Source organism: Colletes latitarsis, chromosome 11, assembly GCF_051014445.1.
Source record: "Colletes latitarsis isolate SP2378_abdomen chromosome 11, iyColLati1, whole genome shotgun sequence".
Lineage (NCBI taxonomy): Eukaryota > Metazoa > Arthropoda > Insecta > Hymenoptera > Colletidae > Colletes > Colletes latitarsis.
Genome location: NC_135144.1, coordinates 12,795,189 through 12,819,383, shown reverse-complemented (window position 1 = coordinate 12,819,383; position 24,195 = coordinate 12,795,189). Strand labels below are relative to the sequence as shown.

Below are 24,195 nucleotides of genomic sequence, written 5' to 3'. Positions count from 1 at the left end.
TGTTGATAATAGATATTGGATTTCCTTGGTGACGTAACGTATTCAGGCTATGATTAGCCAGGGATTTCTTTTAAATCTAATTAGAAGAAAACTGAAAGAGAACAAAATTTTACAGTTTCTTATGATCAATAGGTCAGCTTATATCAATTTTGCATATTTGCATTATTTTTTAAATGAAGTGTCTTATTCTTGTATGCCATTTGAAAGCGTTTGTCAAGACGAGTTCATTCGTGTACTATACAGGGTGTTCGGCCACCCTTGGAAAAAAATTCAATGCAAGATTCCAGAGGCCAAAATAGGACGAAAATCAAGAATAAAAATTTGTTGGTTTCGTTAAAAAGTTAATAAGTTATTAACGTTTAAGGTTCCGCCAGTACTGAATTTTTTTCTCGAAAATGCGTAGAATTTCGGGGGTATGTCTATTCACCGAAAATGATTGTAATTGACCCTCACAATCGAAAATAATTTTTCCAGAACGATTTGAAATTTTTTTTTTTCGTCGAAAAATTTCAGCACCTACCCCCTGTCGATTTCTCTTAAAAATTCGTTTTTCATTTTTAGTAATTTTGTTTGACGCTCTATAGAAAAATTGTCTAATACTTTTTTGTAGGTACCCATGAGCTCTATTTACAAAAAAAGTTCTATTGAAATATATTTACTATTGTAGGATTTATGGTTGTTTGAAAATTGGACCATTTTTATGGGGTTTTCCTCAGTTTACGGGGCCAAGGATCAACTTTTCGAATATTTTTGCAATTTCTACATATTTTCTATCTAAATATGCGTCGTTCGCGTTTTTGAAAATTAAAATCGTTCAATCCGTTCAGGAGTTATGATGTTTTAAAGATTCGCATGAAAATTCAGTGAAACATGTCAACGGTATGGTCAGACATGAAATTTTCGGTAATGAATTTTTTTCTCGAAACTGCGTAGGATTTCGGGGGTATGTCTATTCACCAAAAATGTTTGTAATCGACCCCTACAATGGGAAATAATTTTTTCAGAATGATTTGAAATTTTTTAATTTAATTTTTGAATAACTTTTTAACGAAGCCTCAGTCAAGAAATTGATATTCTTGATTTTCGTCTTATTTTGGCCTCTAGAATCTCTCATTCAAATTTTTCTCAGGTGTAGTCGAACACCCCGTATAATAAGCTTCGAGGTCATAAAAGATCCGGAATAAAAGAATGTTTCTTAAGAATTCTCCATAGAAAAAATCGAAACATGTCATTTTTTTTCTAACAGGAATGGCTAATAATAACGTGAACATCGTATATAATTGCTAATAGGTATGCTTTATTCGCTCTGACAAGAATGAATGTTTCTTTTTAATGAACGCGAACTGCGAGCCTTCTCCAATCGCCATCGTTTATTTCGTTCTAGCGTAGATAGTTTAGTAGCGTGCATCGAGGCATCCGAACGGGCCAGTTTCTAACAGAACGCGCTTGGTATCGTGTTAGGGGCCACCTTGGGAGCCAGCAGGTGCTCCAGTCTGTCCCAAAGGAGATATCAGTTCCTCGCGAACCAGGAAATATATCTCGTAGACAAAGGTTAGTCGTGTCGCAGAAAACTCGTAAACGGTTGAATTGCGTTCGGGAAGATAAGATCGTTTCGATTGCTCCGAAAGTGGCGCGACTAAAATACTCGATCGTTTCTTATTCCTCGCCCGTTACTTTAGACTCTCCTATTCTTAGACGTTTGATACACCTGCTGAGCGTGCATACTAATTAAACTGCTTTCTATTATATAGTCGAACTAAAGTTATTTTCAACTCGCAAACTTACAATATATTGTTTACATTAGACGGTGAACAATTTTGTCTTCGAATTATCGGTACACTTTTGTAGAAATTTGGTATAATAATATTAAATCTTAACAGGGTACCACGTATTTGCAAGATGTGACTAAAGTTCGTTCACCGAGTAGAGTCACTAAATCCAAACAAGATAGAAAAGCATTTATTTATAATTGGTGACTTTACGTAATGGATGGTCTTTGATGGTCTCTGCTGGCGAACGTAGGAAGTATCGTCACAGTTAGAAATTGGTACATGAGGATTTTTAGGTCAGCTCATTACGAATCTGATATAAATTAATATTCTATTATACAAAAGCAAAATTTTCTTCAAGTGTGTATAGGCAAATATACAAAGTTAAAAAATTCATAAAGGACCAGTTCTTTCTATTGTTCAAAGCAGAAGAAATAAATAGATTTTAGTAACATAGTGGGAGCCAACAGATCATTTTTCTAATTTTCTATTTCTATTTATTTACTCGTGAAAAAGGTAGAAAATGAGGTGTCGTCACAGTACTGTTACAGAACAAAAAGCAGCCACTCTCTTGCATAATTATCTTTTATACAGTCGAACGTAATGACTAATTATAAATAAAATAAACGTAGCCGCTGGAGTATAAAAATGCCTCACGATACAGTTAAGTGGTAAATATTCTAGATCGAGAGAATAAATTTAAAATTATATCAACGTATAATATTTGTTTTTACGTTTAATAATTTAAGTATATCATCGTGGTACGGATTCTATGAGCCGATTGCACCAGTTTATAACAATATCGTTTTATGCCGTTTGAATGACATCGAACGAACCATTCAGATTTCATGACTTTTGACACGATATTGCATTTTTCGCAGCGATCCGTAGCATTTCTATAGGATTTAAACCCCTGGTGACTGAACCTCGGCAACTTCATGACAGTGATGTCATTATCATGCAAAAATTGTTTGGCTTTGCAGGAAATGTATCGCGAATGTCGCTACCGGATATATTCAATCTTCGCATAAATTATTGATTGCATCAACAATCTTTTAACGCAGCTTCAACCTCCAATGGATATTATTCTACATTATACGATACAAAGGTTTCTTAGATCAGTAGATTAAATTCTTTTAGGAAATATACTCTATTACAAACAATTACAAATTCTATTGGATACCATTACAGAAATGTGTTGATAGTCAACACTGATTCCCCGATGCCATACGCAAGATTTTCTATTTGAGCTTAAACGACTGAATTCTAAACCACTTTTAAATAGCACGACATGCTTGTACAAATTCACGAATTTATAGATCAAAGGTTCTATTTGTCGGATAGTCGCGTGCTTTGATGTGCAATCGTTTACCGCAACGGACAGGGAATGCTCCAAGTTGAGCAAGTATCTGAAAATCCCCGATCCACATATTCGACAAAAGCCACTTGCCATGCATCGGATACTCGGCACTTGGCACTTGCCGAATGTGTGAATGGGCAATGTTTGTTGAATACTCTTTTGCTTTGATGCGAAGTCGTTTACCGACAACGATCGGAACATAGTGAAACTATGGAAGCTGCCGAGCATTCCATCTACACGTTCGGCATTCGTCGATGAATGCTCAAACTCTGTTCAGCAGCGTTCATCGACGTCAGCCAAGCCTTTGACAATGTGTAGAGCGTGGAGATCCTATGTAAACTAAACAATTTACTTCCTGGGGAACCCTACCTTCTAATTAAATCATACCTCTACGAAAGATACTTTCACGTTAAGTACAACTAGCGATGGGATCAAGTATACTGCAAGTACACTCGAATCACTATAAAGTAGACTTGAAGAGTACTTTCAAATATACTCGAATCTTCATCGAATAGGATCGAAACTTTTCTAAATATTAGAAATTCTCTGATCTTCTTAGTCTGTTACTTTGAAAAGCAATTATGGTGCATAATTAGGTTGTACACTTAAATTCTGTTTATATGTACAGGTAATGATGTAACTATAGTTTTATAATTCTTATTAAATATTGTAGTTGGAAATATTTAATTTTGAATAAATTTTCTATTGTAAACGAATTTAAATACAGTTTTTCCCAACACACAGGATTTGGTTTGGATTAAATATGTAATTTATTTATATGGTTAAATTATTATTAAATGGTTTTATATTCGTAAAAAAATGACTAAATAATAGTGTACGACTTTTATATTAGCATATAATATTTTGTAATCTAATTGCAGCTTTCATATTTATCCATAACAAAAGCCACTACTTTTCCTTTATTTTTCAATCGATGTTTGTGTGACTGATTATCAAGATTCGACTACTTATAAAAGGTTCGAATGTCCTTAACATAGAAGTACTTACAAGTACTTTTATAATCTTGCAAGTACTCGTTCCAGGATTCGATATATATTAGTGTAGAATGATTTAAGTATAATTATTGAAACATTATTGCTTCAATAATAATTATATATTGAACTTGATCCCATCTCTAACAACAACACGGTCTCCTAATTCGGTAATATTAGCTTTACCACTCGTAATAAAAGAATAGCAATCTTTGCTGACGATATTGGTAAAATATCAGCGAACGAGAACCCCATAGTTGCAAAAAAACATAGATGCATCGATAAAAAGGAGCAACATCGATGAATGACTTCGATCTCCATGGCATATCATCTAATTTACTTATTGCAATTATAGTTTTGCAGATTGTAAAAACCTTCTTAGCGAATAAAAATAAAAAAATGCTAGTTATCGATCACAAACGGCGACTGGGATTTGATCGACGAGCCTCCCGTAATTGGGGACTGATTTGCATTCGGAAGTTTAAGATAATGACACGTTGCAGCGAGCAATCATATAGGAGGTTCTAATTAATTGCCGAGCCAATGCGCGTATCATCGGTAATTGTTCACTCTCGTTACTTTAATTATTAATTATAACAAACAATCCGGCGGGCGAAGTTTGTTTAATTGGATGCGTTCATGCTCGGAATAAAGCTCCTCGCAGAAGCGTGTCTTGCAAAATTTTGTGTACCAATTAATAGCTGTAGGTGAAATTTTATGCCGGTGAAGCGAGTAAAGCCCCTAACGCTCGAAGGAACGAATAAATCTGTGTAGCTGGGCGGACGTCCGTGTAAAGTTTCCATCGGGATGAACCGGCGAAGCGATCCGAAATCACACTTTTTCAGGCATCGTTAGCAGGTTACCTGCAATAACCAGATAATAGTTGGCCGAAATTCAAATTTATTTCGTCAGTGGGCAGTTGGCTTTCGGCGTTCCATGATAATAGGATAATCGATGAAATTGTCACCTCGTATAAAAGGTGTTCCGATAGGCGGGATTCTGGCGTATTTCAACGAGACAAACCGAAGCCACAGTACGCAGCGTTAAATAATTGCTTGGTATCCGTTCGATTCTCGAGGGTGATTCGAATGGCGGGATTGTCGATGGGCCAGGGTGAAGCGAGGCAGCTCGAAATGGAAAACCACGAAAAAAATTGAAGCAACAAAGAGATCGAAGGGGTAGGGGAGGGACACGACACGGCGAGAGGGAGAACGGGAAAGAGCGCGACAGGGCGAGAGCGGAAGAGAGAAAGGGGATCGCTGGAGGAAAAGAGAGATTGGAGATAAACGAATCAACGATCGTCAGCCACAGGCTGACCGCCGACCGCGCCCGACGCTCAGCGCCAACGAGAAATTGAAAATGGAAATGTTTAATTGCCCGAAAACACGATGCCGCTCTCCACCGCGTCGTTTTATATTTTTCACCACTTCCCCGAAGATCCTGTACACTCGCGTGTTTTAACAAAGGGCTCGTTTGTTTATTACGCCAGACACCGCGGTCTGCTTATGATACGCGTAAAGCCATGTTTTTCGAACCTATAATTGCTACGTCGTTTGTGGGTGTAACGTTCACCGTGTCGGTAAAATCACAATTGTAGTCCGCGTGTTTGTTCGCTCGACGATCCACAATGTCTTGTTGAAAAATTCGGGAACGATAACGACCGAAAAGTACTCGTTAACACGTTTACCGTCATGGCGGTCACCGATGACCGACACTTTGAACTTACAACGCGTTGCGGTATTATTTATAGTGATGAAACTCTAATATTTGTAAAATTGTAAATAACTCGTAAAATAATACGTCATTCAATTATAGAATATTTCTATTTTATGTGTTTTTATTCAAATGAGGAATTAGTTTTTAATATATAGTTACCCCCACTCGTATTCGTATACTATAACGGTGATTCACTATAAATGAAGGGAATCCTGTTTCTTATGAATTGTTTTTAAAACTGTATATAAATAAAAAATAAAATTTGCCAACGATCGTGCCACGTTGAAAACACCGGTTCTCGTCCGATCACCGAAGTTAAGGAACGTTGGGCACGGTTAGTACTTTGGTGGGTGACCACTTGGGAACACTGTGTATTGTTGGCATTATTAGTATTATATATTGTTTATATTATACCTTTCTATCGCTTTGTAATTGAGCATTACTTGCTTATTAATATTAAAAAAAAAACTATTTCGTTAATAAATGGAAAGGATTCATAAAAAGGTTTCTTCCCATTTGTAGCGAATCACTATTATAGTGTACCAATACGAATACCTAGCCAACGATTTTTACGAAAACTGTTCTAATTAGAAAAAATATGCAAAATCGTCCTATTGATCATTAGAAACTGTAAAATTTGTTTTTCTTACATTTTTTTATAATTAGAATTGTTTTTACACCCTGTATAGTATCTGGCTCTTCGTCAACCCCTATCTTGTACGGTAGTGGAATATACGAGTTAACTATTTGAATTATACAGTGCCTGAGACGACTAGAAAAATTCCTAGAGCCTTTGAGGACAATGAATTTTAGTGGATTCGTTTGAAATTCACACTTACAATTAGGAGGCAGAGTTCGGATAAAGAGTAGAGACTCGGTGCAGTATGTTCTTTATCTACGCTCGCAAGAATGCATGTTCTGAAACTGTGTTTGTAAAGTGACGTTAGGCAATGCATGCACGGATGGCTGAAACATACCTTGAAACGTAATGTCACTAGGCACCTTTGTCGTGTCTGGCCTGTGAAGCCTCCCGGAGACTCGTTATCTTTTTATCTGGTACTCGTCCCACCCGTTCGTCTGGAAAGAGGGACGAAAGGGAAGATGGAAAGGAGGAGTCAGGCGAGCGCACACGAGACACCTACATTAATTATTTTTCTTCGTCCTTTTGTTTTTCCCCAGCCTCGCGACCCTCGGGTGGCCGCCATTTTGCGAGACGTCACTGACCGCGGATACGTAACTGCGATGCACTAAGATTTTTTCTTCGCTAAATTACTCGCCTCTGCTCGAAATAACTTCCTAAGTGAAAGGACAATGTTAAAAATCGTCGACGAAAAATTCTTTCCCGGCGCGTTTTCACGAAACCTTAGGAGCAAACAGTGTAATATTCACTTTGTACGAAAATGATAGGAAAGTTATGAAAGATGCATTTAAACATGGAAACTCACAGTGTCGAAGTTGAGTATCTTGAGTGAATGTACCACGCGGCATATTTGTATATAAACGAATATGTTAAATTTAATTTCACTGAACTTAATTTGATTTAAGTAAACATGGAATTGTTCATTTCTGTTTACTTCTCGCTACTTGAAACCGAATGAAATTAGCTTATTCTCATTGGTGCTACAATTACTAAATATATTTAGCGATATTTACATAAAAGTCATTATTTATCACATTTTTCAAACTTATATAATTAATTTTTTTGTATTATAACTCAAAAATCCGAAACATTAATAAAATTGGATGGCGGTAAATTAAATTAAAGCAAACTTCTAGCTATTATAAAGATCGTATAAAATGGTGACTGAGTGGCGATCAAAAAAATTCTTAAAACACAGCAGACACAATTATGCTCTCGTAATTCAGTCTAAAGTATATGTCGTTCACATATTAAGAATTTATGAACACTAAAATTTCTTGAACCACGGCTGCAGTATCCGAACGCCGTGGTACGCGCTGCATAATCCCGAATAGTCGTAGCGTTCAGCAAAGCTGACACGGTAAATTTGTCAGTAACAGTAACTACGACTGACGGTCTTTTGTATCTCCTAACAGCATAATAATTTTCCTGGATTATACGCTTATACATTCTTCTAAACCCTGTCAAAGTCCGTGCTCTCATCCGAATGATGGTTACTAGGATACGCGACACCCCCCTCCTACCAGCGAGCGTTTCCCGTTTTACTCTTCTCCAGCCCCGTTCCTCTACGTCATCCGCCACATCGTGCGCTGATGTATGATTTAATGCTGGTTTCGAGAGTAGACCGAGGAGAGCGTAGAGCGAGTAAACTGGCAACGGAGTAAAGGAGTAGTGGGAAGCGAGGGGTGGTTGGGACGGTATAAGGGTTTGCACGGTGTAGTGTTGCAGTGAGCTCATTAATTTACTAGCAAGCGCCAAAGGGTGGCTTAGCAAGGCGCTAGGTTCCATTTTATTAGGTAAAATTGAAGACACGTTGGAGAATGCGTTTCTTGAACGTGAGAGGCTCGTGCGTTCCTACGAAATCGAAGACGTCTTTGTTGCAAACGCGCGTAGCAATTCCCAAGTTGTACTCATACTCGCCTAATTTGTACAATAATCGTGAAACATATTATTTCCATCAAAATCTAACAGAAGTGACAATTCTCTTAATAATCCTTGCAATTTCACGATATTTCAAACATAGGTCTTTTATATTTTAATCTCGATTTCCATCTTGACGTCGCACAGTGTTCGAAAACGGCGATTAGACGCGAAATAGTTTTTACAATCTCCAATCACTTTACTTTAGGTGTCATTAAATTTGTAAATCTTTGAGGATCTTCGTTTGAAGCATTATTTATTCCTAGAAATTGTTTAAATAAGTTAATTTTTACTCAGAAACTCGACGTTTCTATTCTTCTTGGAAATCTGTTTTTGCAGTTTCTCCTTCTAGGAAATAATGACATTACAGATATTACTTGCATAGAAATTATTATAATTTTAAATACAGGTAATCAAAAAGGATCAATTTTAGTATGCAGTTATTGTAAGGTTGTTCCTTGGTTTCTTTGAAAATCAGCTGCTACTTTTTGCTACTTTCTTAATAATACACCTTTAAAGTTAACGAATCTTATTCTTATTATTCCTATTTTCTATTATTTTCTTCATTATTTACATACATTGTAATAATTAAAAATATTATGCAGCAGTGAAACTTTTCTAATAAATATATTTCTCTTTTTTTCTTTAATTAAGTAATTCAATTTTCATTTAACATAAAATAATACAAAAATTATTAAGCAAAATTAATGATACCAGTGTTAATAGTCGTCCATAATCTTGTTTTCGAGGATTTATGCACTTTTAAGGTGAAATATAATTTTTAGTGTCTAAATCGCCATTTTCGAATACTCTGCGACGTGATTCTATTATTTGCCAACGAGCTAAACAATACAATCTTACACGTGTTTCATAATTTTTCTGTTTTTTGAACAACAATTCCAAAAATGGAAGGTGTCATAGTCACTCGAATTGATATATAAACAGTTAAAGAAGTACAAATTTACAGAACCTGCTATTCTTTTGCCACGAACTATCAGTTTGCTTGCACGACTATACGAAGCTCAAGAACTTCTAAGATTGACAGTCCTATTTCCAAACTAACGGTAGATTGATTAATGACTGGCAGTCTAATCGCTCATTTCGTAATGGATACTAACTGACTTCTAATTACAGAAGTCTTCACGACTTCTCTTCCACTTCGTGCTTCTGCGTAAAACGAATAGAACCTGTTTCGCGTTCGATGGTGGACAGAATATCGACAACGACGCGGAATGTTCTCTAGCGAGCCAGTCTCCAAGAATAAAAACTAATTTCTGTCGTGTCCTTTGGAAATTCCAAAGTACACGGTCGTGTTTGTTCGCTGTCGAGACCGAGTACCGAATATTCTAAGCAGTGAACCCTAATTTCTCCCGTCAGCGTGTTCCGTCGAAGACGTGTTGATTGTAAGATGGAAATTCTTGGGCTCCGAAATTAACAGAAGATCCACCGTCTGTATCGTAAACTCTGTCAGCAGCTGGTGCTAATAATGTCCATAAAAGAAACTTAACATCCGCACAGAGACATCGAAACTTTAACTACTCTTGCTCTCGTAATTTCTTCGAACGATTCTTCTTGTTCCATTATAGAATTTTATATCAATTTCGTCGTAAAACATCGAGCACTATTTCAATACAAATCTCAAATTCCTTACTAAAAATCTAAAATTTCTATTCGTTATTCTTTTTCGAATAATGTTTGCTAATGTTTTTCAGTTTTCTTTCGATAGTGTCACGCGGGTTTATCGAACACACGTTAGATATTATAATCCGCTTAGTATTGGAAACTGGTAGTCTGATTCTAAGTATATAAGAGCCAATGTTGATGTTTACGTTGTCCGCAAGTTTGCCGACGAGTCGCTGGTTGTCAAGGTACATGCAAATTCTGATATTTGGTATTCCGGAGACAAAGCTCACGTTTAACACAGAAATTATTTGAACAACAGCTATAGTACAGACTTTCATAAAAATGAATTACATTTTTCATAATAACTCGCTCGAAGGAAACACTTAACCCGTCAAGAATTACCATTTTTCTTTATTAGATTTCTTTCTAGGCAACATAACAACGCGATTATTGTTCATTACAATGCTAACGTAGAGTTTGAAGAACGTAGTGCTCTTGTTCCTGTTAGTCCTGTCATTTGCAAATCCTACAAACTGTTGGGGGCTCAGCCGGGATCAGAGCGGATTAAACGAGTTATCTGTAAGAAGTATCGTGCTTCGCCCGATATAAGAGATCACAAGTTTTACCGAGAGTTTCCACGAGTTGTTAAAATTTGTAAACATTTAAACTGATTCTTGAAACGGTCCGATAACAAGATACATTTAATTGGAACCGATTTTTTAACACTAAATTTACGGATATTGTTTGTATATCTCTTGTATCGAAATGTGTTACTTTGATAGGTACGTTAAAACGTTTGCTTTATTACTTAGGGCATATCTTTGCTGAAGCAAAAGATAATTAATTAGAAATTGTTATTGCGTACACGTGTAGGATTGCTCCATTTGCAGGAAAGTACTAAATGTCTATTATGCATTATCTATCGGGATTCGGTTTAAGTCGTTTCACGCTCGCTCCGGGTGGATTAAGTCTTAAACATGCGGGATCCAGCCGAAAGCATGCAGAGGGAAAAAGGGTTAACGCATTGCCCGGAAGAAGGTCCGAGTGTGGTCAGCTCGTGTAATTCCCCTTTAAAACCGACAAGAATTAACTTTAGCACATCCCAAATTCGCACCGCATTTTGCGGCTATTATGAATTTAAGCACTCTCCGCTCTGCGAGGTGTAAAGGATTCCGAAATGAACTCCCACGCACCATGGTCGGAGACGAGAAAGATATAGCAAGATGGTGATACGAAAAGTTATTTCAGAAATAAAGAGATTGTAACAAACGGAGATTGTAACAAAGTTTTATTAAATAGTAATTAGGCGAACTTTGGTAATTCGAATCTCGAGGGAAGTTTCTTTTCTAACATAAAATTCATACGTACACTATACCTTGGTTGCTTTAGTTGTTGCTTTACTATAGAAACAGTACTGTGGATTTGTATTCCCCCTTCCAAACCAACTTTTTCATTCGAATGAATATTTTACGAGTACCTTGCAGTTTGCATGATTCTATTAAAATTTAATTAGATTATGCAGCGTTGTACACATTAGTAGTTGAAAAGTAGGTTTCGAACAATTTTTTATACGAGTTGTTGAGATATTTGTTTTGCAGTCGAAGTAAATAACAATATAATATATGCAATTCATTTGAATGAGACAAATAATTACTATTTTACGACTTTTTGCCCATTTAGGTTATAACAGCTAGGATCTTTGCAATGAAATCTTTGCTCGTGGAACACGAATGTCACGTAAAACGAAGAACAATATGCAAGATTTCCGAGTTCGGTAGGACCGACGAAACCAGCAATGAAGTTATAATATGGTTTTCTATGGATCTGAACTCTCGAGGATAGGGATTGGTGGGTTATACTCTCTTCCCATCGAGAACGGAACTGGCCTTCTAAACTTGTTAGCACACCCATCTTTCGCGCAGCGAACGGGCGAGATCCGTTGATTTCATTATTAAAATTCTCCACTCGGAAGTAATGAATTATCTCAATGCAACAACTAAGCCGTGGATATGTTTTTTACGTATACATTCCCCCCTACAATTTATTATATATTTTAATAAATGCTCGCCCAAACGTTTTACAAAATTTTATACAAATTGCTAAAAACCAGAAACTCTAGCTGTTGTAACCAAAATAAAGAAAAGTTATAGTTTTACTTGTTTCAATAACTAAATGGAGTAGAATACATTTTTATTCGTTGAAACTTCAATTTGTTATTTGTTCAGATGACAATTAAAATTTTTTATTTGAGAAAATAGAATACGACTTGGGCTTCGATGTAAGTAGAAATAGTGTACAATAGTCAGACGCAGACATCGGTGTAAGTAGAAGTAGCGTGTACATAGTCAGATGTGCTGTCACCAAACATTGGTACCTATTACAACACTCTATCCTTTACTCAATAGCTGTATCATGACACAGACTATTACTTTCAAAGTATATAGTTGACATCTTCGATCTTATAATAGTATTAACAATATTATAGGAATACACTACTGACGAATATTATAAGTTCACTTCAGTTTTGTCTCGTTTATTGCGATAGTTAGAACTACTGTTTCTCCCTTTTGCAGTATTTACAAAAAGAATGACTTGTTAACCTTTTTAAGAAAAATGCTGTATACAGGATGGACAAAAGTATAAATTCAATTATTAAAAACACATGCATTTATAAACTAATTATAATGAAAATTGTTTCCAATAATTATTTAATGCTCCGTTATGATTAATTAGTTGATAAATTCTCGTTTTTATGCTATTTAATGAATTTTCTTTATCTTTCGTGTATTTTTACCTAATTCTACGAAAGAAAGCAACAGTTCTAACCATAACAGTAAACGAGCCAAAAATGAAACGAACGTAATTGATCAGTATATTTAATTGTTTTTGTAGGTCTTGTAATATTTGTACACTATAAAATCTCTGATGTCCCCTTTTCTCCACAACCTAATCACGGACTCATTTTGTTTATTGATTAATCCAGTCCCGTGCATGGTCGTCCAATGCAATTATCTAACGTCGGGACAAACACGACCGAATCGAATACTTCGAAAATCCGATTTTCCTTCTATCCGCAGATCTTGATAGCCGGCTCGAAAAAATCTCGTGTCGCCGTGCTTCGTATCAGTATTTCGGAAATGGGCCGGCATTCCTAGCGCGGTTTCTCGCCGTGACACGGCATCGCAGGCGTTCGTATCAAATTTAATTATTCCGGAGACGATCACACACGGTAATTTGCGACGCGTACCGCATTCATCCGGTCCCGCCTCCCCCCTGATTTCCATTTGCTCCCGAATCGTAGGTGCCTGCCGTGTTACGGCCGCGAATGCGAGGCGTTCGCGGCAAGGACGCAATTGTGCCCGCCTATCTCGCTCGACAATCTATCAATTAATTAAGGAAAATCACAGTTTCGCTAAATGAATAGCAGACACCAGTTCTACGTGCGCATCGGATCCAGCCTTGAAGGCCACCCCTCGTACGAGCAATCCCCTGCCGATCCCTCGTTGCCATGGCCGTGTGGCTACAAACGTGTTCAGCCTCGCCGCGAATTACCGGATATCTTAATGAGTGCCGTAATTAATACGGACGCAGATTGGTGGGACGCTCGCCAGAACGGGGGGGTGAGATAGCGCTTAAACCGGAACGTACGGGCTTTGTCACGGACGTGTACAAGATAACCGTATATCTGCTGTGAAATGCAAACCGAGCCGACGACCACCGTGGACACCTCGCTGCGCTATCCCAAAATGGGATTGCGGTAGATCGCTACCGACGCGACGTACCGCTCGTCTAAGCGTGTTTGTGTACACTGATACTCGACGTCTGCGTTCTACGTTCCTCCCGAATGACGCCCCCGCGCGCGCACCGCGGGACATGGCAATTACACGCACCCCACCCCCCACCCGTGATTAGAACGTTAAGAAGTTCCAAGTTTTCAGGACACGAAACGGCGATCCTACGCCCAGATAGACGGACCGTTTTCGCGGAATTGGAATTTTCAGGTCACTGCAAAACTGATGCATCCTAACGTGGCACACTGTTCCCTCGTTAACGTTCGCTAGTTCAACACGACGCGAACGTTATGGAGGGAGGTACTATTAAATTGTCGATTGTTATCTCTGTATCATTAAACTTGATCGTATTGTAAACAAAAACGAGAGACATTGAAAAAGAGGGCTACGTTTAACTTTTGTTTATTCTACGGAAGCGGTCCGTGAATAGGAAGCAGTGATTCATTAATAAAAGTCAGTCGAAGTCATTCCAATTATCATTAGGTTTATTAGTCTTTAAACTGATTTCATTCGTTTTATTTTTTCGTTTACATGCTACTGTATAATGGCCATCTCTATTCGATTCTTCTGTTACTTTAAAAAACAAGGAAACGTAATATTGAATTTGTAAAATGATTAATGGAAGAAAAGTTTAAATTTTACATGTATTTGAGAAATATAAGTGAATATTAATATAAATATTAAAATTAATAAAATTTGTAATAATGCAATTTTATACATGAAATATTTTTACTCAAATATTGCTAATGCAGAGACACTTGATATTAAAGAATTTTTATTTATTCTTGGAAAATATATAATTTGTAACATTAATGTTTCTGTTTTCGTTTATTTCCACGTGAATTTCTTGGTACCCAAGACAATACCATTCCAGTTGATAAATAATAGTCAACGATTGAATTAAAGAAGGTCCTAAATTCATAAAACTTAATAAATTTCTAGTTGGTAATTTACAATATATACCATTTATTAGGAACTTAACAAAATATCTTTCCAATTATTTTACTTAATATTGATTTTTACCAAATTGGTAAATGGAAATCAACTTTCCTTTAAAGCATTTCAAAAATAATAAGCTAATGTAGGATTACATAAATTTTTAAATAATTAAAATCGTTTAGAAACCAAAGTACATAAGTAGCTGTTTTACAAATTGCATGATCTTCGTATGGTAGCTCAAATTAAAACTAGTTACGCTTCCTAACACGTTCACCAGCCAATCGTCAGTCTATCTTTTCATATCACATTTTTAATTTCCTTGCATTCTTTTATTGCGGTCAAAATCTGGTCCTTGTCGATAGGGTTCTAAAAATTGATAATGTCAAGTCAACTGGCCTCCAAACCAATCTCATGATAACTATACATTGTTAGTTTGTCGAATTAAATTAATGGAAATGGGACGATTTATTTTTTTTTTCGCGCAGATTAAGTTTTTATACGGCGAAATAGCACTGTAACCGGCCGAAGCATGAAGCATAAAACAGTGAAATAAATTCTTGGAAAGGCTCGTCTACCGGAGTACTTAAATAGCTGGATATTCATAGATCGTTGCAATGCGACACGCGGTGTAGTTCCCATCGTTTATTTTTCTTCATAATCACTTCCATCGAAAATGCGGCGAGTTGGAGTGCGAAAGTTTTATGTTGCCCCTAACACGAGGCAATCTTACCGATCCTCGGTGCCTTCCAACGCTAGGCATCTAATAAATATTAACAAGAACCGCGACGAGATGGTAATCCGGCCAAGTTTTTCTTTGTGGGTAGACTGCCAAGGAGATGTAAAATGGAGAAACCGGGGGAAAGGGTGTGACGCGACGAGTAGTTGAGCAAACTGAAGAAGGATGCCAAGATAATTCAGAAGGGGAAACACAATGAAAATTTGACAATGTAAATTATCCTGTTATTCTTCTTCTTTTGCTATCTTGCTTCCGTTTTCTCAGTACCTATCCTCGAAACTTGCCGCTGGGAACTTTTGAAACACTATTCCAGGTTGCTGAGTGAAAAGGAAGCTGCTGGCAACAGTGGTAATGCCTTTTTCACACGCAGAGAGACAAACTATTTCAATTAACACGCTTCTTAAAATTGCTCAAATTTTTTGACATACAGTCGGCTCGAGGAAGTAACTTGACGCTCTTTCCCTGAGTACTTTAAAGGGGGATGGTAGAAAATGGTCGAAAAATTTGTATAGCACCATTTATAATGCTGTGGTATTTTTATGGTATTTTGGTTTCGTTTAACATCAATTCTCACTCAACTGACCTGCTGATTTCCTCATAAACTACTGCGAAGATGCATCGATATCTGAAAATTTACGTAAGCTCGATAACTGTCAGAATCACATGTTTGCATCCATTTTTGAATACTTTCCCATCGTTTTTCGGTAAAGTGATCACAACATTTTTTCGTCCTTGGGTGTTAATGGTCCTGTAAGAATTTTTCATTTCCAGACGGGGCCAAAAATGACCAATTTCTATCATCCTCCTTCAATGAAACGGTTTTTAAATGATTTCAGTCTTTGCTGTTATTATTTTCGACTTAAGTAACAAACTATAATATTAACAATTAGCATGCAAAATCTTAAATTCGAAGGACATACAAGGTGAGGCACGAACTAGTCCCCACGATTTTTCAGCCCCTTGCGATGATCTGACAAAAAAATTAGTATTTGACCGACAAGAAATTGTAGTTGTTTAAATTTAAAAAGTCACCGTTATATTTTTAAATGGAACTAGGTATTTTTAACTTCATAGTATTATAGGCGACTTCGAGACGAATTCAACTACCTGCTACACTATGACTTTTGGATGGCATTGAAAGAAAAATTGCCATGAATCGATTGCCACAATATTTAAAATTATTTGGCGATACATAATGTCAAGGCCTCACATTTAGACGTAAACAAATGAATGTAAACATTACGAATGCTCATTTATTCAACTTCAGAACTTAACACACAATATAAAAGGAAAGTTTATATAAAATGGGTAGAAATGTACCAAGAAGTTCTCCAATTGAAGCTACACATAAGACTTTATTACAAAGAATAGAACTTTGCGTTGCAGAAGTTGGAATGCAGTTTGAACATTTAATTTAATTACTAATTACCTGTACCTTTTTAACATGCGTGTTTTCAGTTTAGTTTTGTATAAACTTTCCTTTTATTTTGTGTGTTAAGTCCTGAAGTTTAATAAACGTTATGCTGTTAATTCGTAATGTGTACGTTCATTTGTTTACGTCCAAATGCAAATTGCTTACGTCCGAGCAGTACGTATACCCTCGTTGATTTTAAGAGTTCAGTGATATGCTTTTGCACATGTATTTTTAAAATTATATCCTTTAAGAAGATGCAAAAAAAAGAGATCGAATTTTTCGGCGGTTTACAGTAGAAGACCCTCTTGAATTACAAATTTCATCATCAATTCTAGAATATCAAACAGCACGAACTTATGGGGCGACCCAATACTTTTCGTTGCTGATTTTTTTTCATAAAAATTCTTAGGATAACTGTTACTTTTGGTCCCGTGGCTACGAGGACGATGGCAGGATAATCACAGCAAGGAAATCTCGTTACCTTTTTACGAGCGGGCTCCCTCGCCACTCATTCGCCATCGTCATCACCGTCGATGGGCCAACATTCGTTATCATCTTGTACCTCTTCGGCCGGTTGTCGCTCACGGAAATGGAATTTCCGAGTAGAATCGCGGAAAAATTGATTCGTTTAACCTGCTCATTGTACTCGGTCGAGATCTGACAAGCCGCTCATCGGGTTCTGGTTGGCCCCGAGTCGGGGAGCCCCGGGATTCGTGGTTTCGATACGAGTTAGCTGGAAGGGAAGCGGCACGCCCGAACCGAACGTAGCAACACAAGACAGGGCTATTCTAAGGGCTCGAGATTACAAGCTATTGTTCCCGTGCCACCCTTTGTCTCAAATCTACCCTTCCTCGACCGACTCCCACCCCGTTTCCGTCCCTCCCCTTTTTGCCCCCCCCTCTTCCCCACCTATCTCGTCCTTCTTTGTGTTTTTTAATTCGCAACTTTGTAACCAGCTCGTTTCTCCCTTTGGCCCCGAAAATCTCGCCCGCGCTCGTCCTTCTATTTTCGGTTTGCTTTCCCCCGACCCTAACAGTCCGTTTTCACTGCTCGACCCTCGATCCAATCCAAGGTGTCCCCCGTCGTCGACCTTCGTCAACGATTATTCCTCGGAGGAAATCTGGCCCTCCGTGGTCGGGAAATCGTTTTGCATTTATTCACTCGTGAAACGTTGATCTGGGAGTTTATATTGGCCCGGAATATACCAATGTAATTTTCGAATACTTTCCCTAGATTGGAGAGGACCTAAACTTTTCTCCGATCCTCTTTCGCGGACTTTGCGAAAGCTTTTTCGTAATGTCGGAAAACGGTCGCGTGCTCCTTTAATTATTTTTTCAACGAATTCAAAAGCAATTTATTAAATTTGTGAGCCAACTCATTAACGCCGTTTCAATTTCATCGGGAATTGTGAGTCCGCGTTGCTTGAATCGGATTAAGATCGCGCAGTGTTGGGGAACAGTTGGCAAATGATTTCGTTTAAAAACCCAAGGCGTCCATTTCGGTTTAAGCTGTGCTTGTAATCCCAGGACACGTTTAAATCTTCCGGTAGAAAAGTAGTAGTTTCTCTTTTTCTCGCGCCGGGGAAGCCCAGTTCGGAAGAACGTATTCAAGTAAAGCGAAGAAGGGTAACAGACAGCGCGGGCACAATATCACGAAATCCACTGCATAATTATAAGGCCATAATACCGAAGGAACGAGTTTACACGGTAGACGGGATTTCTGTAGTTTGCTAAAGAACGGCGAAAACCCATTATAGATAACGAGAGGCAGAAAGAGACAAAGTTGAGTGGTAGGGGTGTACGAAGTAAGATCGAGGTGACGGTATACGAAAAGGCCCGATACGCCTTCTCCAAGGATTTGCGAAACGATTCCCGGCTACGACTTTGAAGTCGTTCGCTGCTAAGAGAGAAAGAGAACCGGAGGCTTCGTAGCAGTCGCTTGCATCTCTCCCCGGCCATCGCCGGCAGTAAAATGACGTCTCCGAAGGAGGAAAGTAGAGTGGATATCCGGCGTGCTCCATGCAATTGGAAACTTTTAGTGAATGTAAACCGTTTCGTGCTCGAGTAGATACAATCCGGTGCTAACACAGTATCCGCTTCACTCCCTTTAACCCCGCTTCCGAATCTCTCTTTTCCTCCATCTTGCTTACCTATCCACACGAAACCGAATTGTCGTAGCTGCGCCTGCGCTACCGGGATTTTTCCTAATTTTTAGAAATTAAACATCGACCAGGGGGTAGTTCGAAACTCTTTGCGACGCCCTGGAAGACGCGTGATGAGACGATGAGAAAGAAATCTTTTATAATTATCTTGACTTTGATCGATATTTAAATTTAATCGATGCAAAGAATGTCATCGAAATCGCAAACGTGCGATTTGTTCGCGAAGACGCTTGGATGTGGCCTCCGAAGATTCGTAGATACCAGAATTTAGAAAAGAAAGAAAAGACAAAAGGAGAAGAATAGAATAAAAAAGATTTCCGCATGTGAAGTGTTCTGCATGTTTCCGTACAGACTTCAGCAATGTGTTCTACAAGCAAAAATAAAACTAAAGTGTTATGTAACAAAAAATTCATAAATGTTTTGTTAAGAAGTTATGACAAAAATATAAAATGCAATGTTCTTTTATTTACTAAACAAACAAATTTACTAAAATGTTGTTTAACAAGAACAACTACTGGTCGAGGCACGAAAAAATATTTTTAACGTAGAATTATATGGATAACTTAAACATTTCTTTATCAGAGTTTAGTTTCCATGATTTATCTTGAATGTTGAAGTATTTTCTCTTCGATGATAACTTTATGTTGTTATAAAATTTTGAACTATTGTTCAAGTTTATGTTCACTAAATTGCAAAGAAACTCACGATATCGTATGCTTGCAAAAGATTGATTTTATTTTATTATAAATTTTTTTTCTTATTTTAATGTCCTGAATTTCAACTGAGTTTCACAGTTCATATTTTTATTATAACTTTCTAACAAAGCATTCATGGATTTTTTGTTATATAACAGGTCCTATCTATTGTATCGAAGGAACAATGGATCGTTTTGCTTATTTAAGCATTGTTAAGGACGTTTCATTTCCATTTCCTCACGAATGTATGCATCTCTTAAAAGAGAAATAATTCCTTCGAAAGACTCGTCAGTTTTCATGAACTTTATTTAAATTAATAGTTACATTGTTAATCAGTTGAAAATATTAAATATCATCGTCTGCGAGTAATCTTTTATGAAAATATTACTCCGACAAATATATTTTGAGAACAGCAAGTCTCATTCTATATGTCAGGTGTATCGAGAAGTTCGAAACTCAGCATTTAACCATATATCATAAATTCGAAGCGACAAAAAGCGCCGGAAGAAGCAAAGAAAAGTAAATCGTACGGCATCTGGAAAGGAAAAGATCGCCGGAGACGATCGAATTCACGACGCCCTGGAAGATGTATGCAAATTCGAAGGTTGCACAGAGTCAGCATCGACGGTGCAGCTTCAACCAGATGGAGGATAAGGTTGAAAGGTGGCGAAACCCTAGAGCAACTCCGTATCATAGGGGCGGACATAGTTATTGCTATGCATATGGTACCTCGAACAATAAAACGGAATAGCAGCGGCGCAATAGGTTCGGGTAGGTGAGACGGGATTTTAGAGTCGGTTTTAATCGGACTATCGAGTTAGGACTGGCAAACGCGACGGGTCGAATCGTGCTGCGAGCTTCCCTCTTCCTCTCTCCCGTGCCTCGTTTCCTATTCTTTTCGCCCGTTCGCGAATTTCTGTGCGTCGTACTTTACGTTTCTTCTTTTATTTCCATTTTCACGATCCTTTCTCGCGCGCGAACCATCCGGGATCCATCGGTGAGCAGACGCACTGTGTTCCGTGTACGAGAAAAATCCAACATTTGAGAAGAAATCAATAATATATTCCTATTTATTCGAATAAATAAATTACAAGTCGATGATCAGGTTAGCAATTATAATAACTTATTACGACAGTCCAAAATAATTAAATTACAGATTTGATATGAAATTTCTGCTGTTTTTGGCATCTGTATGGCCACACGGTATATTGTCGGTGAAGAATTTTTTTCTCGAAAGTACGTAAGATTTCGGGGGTATGTCTATTCACCAAAGATGATTGTAATTAACCCCCGCAACCGAAAATAATTTTTCCGTGAATGATTTGAAATTTTGTAATTTAATTTTTTAATAACTTTTTAACAAAGCCTCGATCAACAAATTGATATTCTCAATTTTTGTCTTATTTTAGCCTCTAGAATCTCCCATTAAAATTTTTCCCAGGGCCGAACACCCTATATAGTGTGCCAGGAATGAATCTGTCTAAAGTACAAATAAATTGGCAATATCTTTAATAATGTCGGAGACAACAGCTTATATTTTATGGGGAATACCCTCCATATAAGCAGCAGTTTGTAGCAGAAGCTAATCCCTGGGTCGTTAATTATTCGCATGTGCAAGATAGCGCCATAGGATGCCAAATATTGGCTTTAGCGTACCGTGACTGCAAGATTTTGTAGCGGTAAGGTTAATTATATATTTAAGAAGCCTTCTCATAAAATCATCCCCTGGACCACGTATACACGTAGTTGTCCTTACTAAAATATTCTGGTTAAATTTCCTCAAACCATCCACTTTGCCTGACCAATTTACCCTCCAGGCTCAAAAACCTTCCTTTAAGTTCTCCCTTATGAAAAATGTTTAAAACTCATTATGTATATAGATATTCTTCTTATTACTTTTATGCACATAATCAATAACTGAAACGGCTCCCACATACTACGGAACGCCCTTGTATATTTTTGTTATTCTAAAACCGTTACTTTATATTCCAAAAGAATTTATTTTACCCATTATTGATAGTTTCTTTTTTTAACCATGAGATTCACTAGTTTTTCAGGGTTGTGACGTTTGCGTTACGCCTTTGCACTTTTGTTACGACAGTGGTGGTCGTAAAGTTACGATCGCTGTTGGACCGAGCCACGAGTCCACACATTTCCACATACAGAATTTAGGTACCTCACTTTGTTACATCGTACAATTTATTAGTAATTTATTCTCGCCTTCCCATTGCGTCGGCTGTTCGCACGAAGCAAATACGCTGCGGCTGTGCAGTATAATGGCCGCTTTGTACGCAGAGGTAGTCTCAGCGGACGTTCGCTATAGTGGCTGCTCGTATACAGGAATAGTTCCGTGGACGGCCACTAAAGCGGCTGCTCGTAGAGAAAGGTTCAACATTTGTAAGTTTATATACAGCAAATATTTCTTTGCATCTTCGACTTATCTTTCGAGCAATTTTTGGACGAATCATAATGTTAAATTGCCCAAAATATTGTCACGTTCTAACAACAGCCCCGTGACGCATAATTTGTTCGAAGCATTCTTTAAAATCGATCTTTTGCCAATTTGTAAAATAGCAGAAGCTCTCATTTGACAGAGATCGTGTTAAGAGTTAATGGAACGGGGAATAAGGCGATAGGAAAGCCGTGTCTGCATGTGCATTGGCTATCCATGAAAGTTAAGCCACCGACTGGAATCCATTAAATCTGTTAGGACCTTCCTAAGCCAGGGTTTACGATACAGACGCCTGGTATGGGCTATTTTCGAAGAGCATCTACTAGACACATGCATACATGAATCGAGTAATTAAACGAGGACTTTAGACGTTGCTTTATTATCGCAATATTCGAATACTGCCCAAAATCCAACGTCCGAAATTTCTTCTTAATCGTTATAGAGTCAAGTTCTTTAATAGAGTCAATTTTATAGAGTCAAGTGCAATAGAAGTTGAACGAAAGTTTCGTTTCGATAAATGGAGTTTCACCGTAGAAGCAAACGTTCGATTACATTATAGCGTTGGAGCGTCTCTCTCGGGACGGTGGACTATTTTAACGCAACATTTCATTAAATTACCGGATCCGCCGGAAACACGGTGACTGTAGGAATAACATCGCGGTTTTCCAGCGCTTTGAGCACGAGTGGTTTTTATGTACTCAGGTACTTACACTGTGCCCACCGATCACCGAGGCCGGCTCTGTGTCACAGCTCGACCGATTTACCGTGGCATTAAACGCGTGCGTGTACATACACGCGAAAGCGTGGTAACGTGCCGCGTGTTGGCGGTGTCGACACGACGACAACACGACGATACGCAGCGTCGGTGGTGGTAGAAGGCAACATGCCAAACTGTCAGACAGCCTAGCAGCGTGCAGCTTGGCTACACGTGTTCACGGGCCCTTCTGTAACCATCGGTATGCCAATAGAACGCGGCTACTCACCCTTCGCCCTTTCCCGCCAGAAACGCTTTATGCTTCGGTTATCTGATAACCCTTTAACGTCACTGTGACCTACTATGCTACGTTTGCACGCACGCACAGTTCCGCCCGCCAACCGCCCGTCTTAATCACTTTCAGTCTCGGTTCTTCGTTCGTCTCCGTAGTAGGCAGTACGTGGCACCGAGACGCTTTCGCGGCCACTTCGCCGGATGTGCTGATTCCCGCCACAATTCTGTCATTACTCACGTCCATCCTAACCGAATCACCGCGACTATTATTATATTTAGATGTTGATACAACCCTCTACGAAGCTCTGATTTCCTTAATTCCACGAGGGTCGTCCAATAAGTCCTTAGAAAAAGATAGAAAAACAAATTCTTTTAAGTAGATTTCTTTTTATTTTTGAATATAATCTCCTGTTAGCTCTATACACTTTTCCAAGCGTTTCTCCAACTTTTTTAAGCCATCCAAAAAGTAAGATTTCGGAGGGTCCTCAAAATAGGCATCTGTTTAGGCGGTGACCTTTTCGTTCGACGTGAACTGTTGTTCGCCAAGCCATTTTTTTAAGTTTGGAAATAAAAAGAAAGTCATTGGAGGCCAAATCCGATGAATACGGTGAATATTGTAATAATTCGATCTTAATTGCATGATTTTGGCCATCGAAACTGCAGAGGTGTGCACCTGTGTATTGTCTCGATGCAAGAAGAAGTTCCTTGCTTCAATCGACAATAAAAATAAAACCATTGGCAATTGGAGATCTAAAGCTATCGGAAACTTGATTAATCAAACTCTTTGCGTGTAATATCTAAAATTGTTATCACATTTACATTTAGAATCTTCAATAATTTCAGCGTTGTATTAGGTAGATTATAGTCAACCGATTAATTTTCTAAGTATTTGGGTGTTCCAAATATACCCCAGTTTCTTTAATGTTCACTAATTGCTTAATGCAAACATAAGTAACACTCTCGGAATTTTGATTATTTACGAAGCACCGTCGAGCGGTA

At 38.0% G+C, this 24,195-nt stretch overlaps 1 protein-coding gene and 1 non-coding gene across 5 annotated transcripts in view; both read left to right on the top strand.

The window, feature by feature from the left end:
- LOC143348188 (nucleolysin TIAR) overlaps window positions 1-24,195 on the top strand; it is a 647,185-nt gene that overhangs the window by 22,380 nt on the left and 600,610 nt on the right. The window lies entirely within an intron of this gene.
- LOC143348671 (5S ribosomal RNA) lies at window positions 6,102-6,220 on the top strand. Its single transcript, XR_013080815.1, has one exon. It is a non-coding gene; the product is annotated as a 5S ribosomal RNA (ribosomal RNA).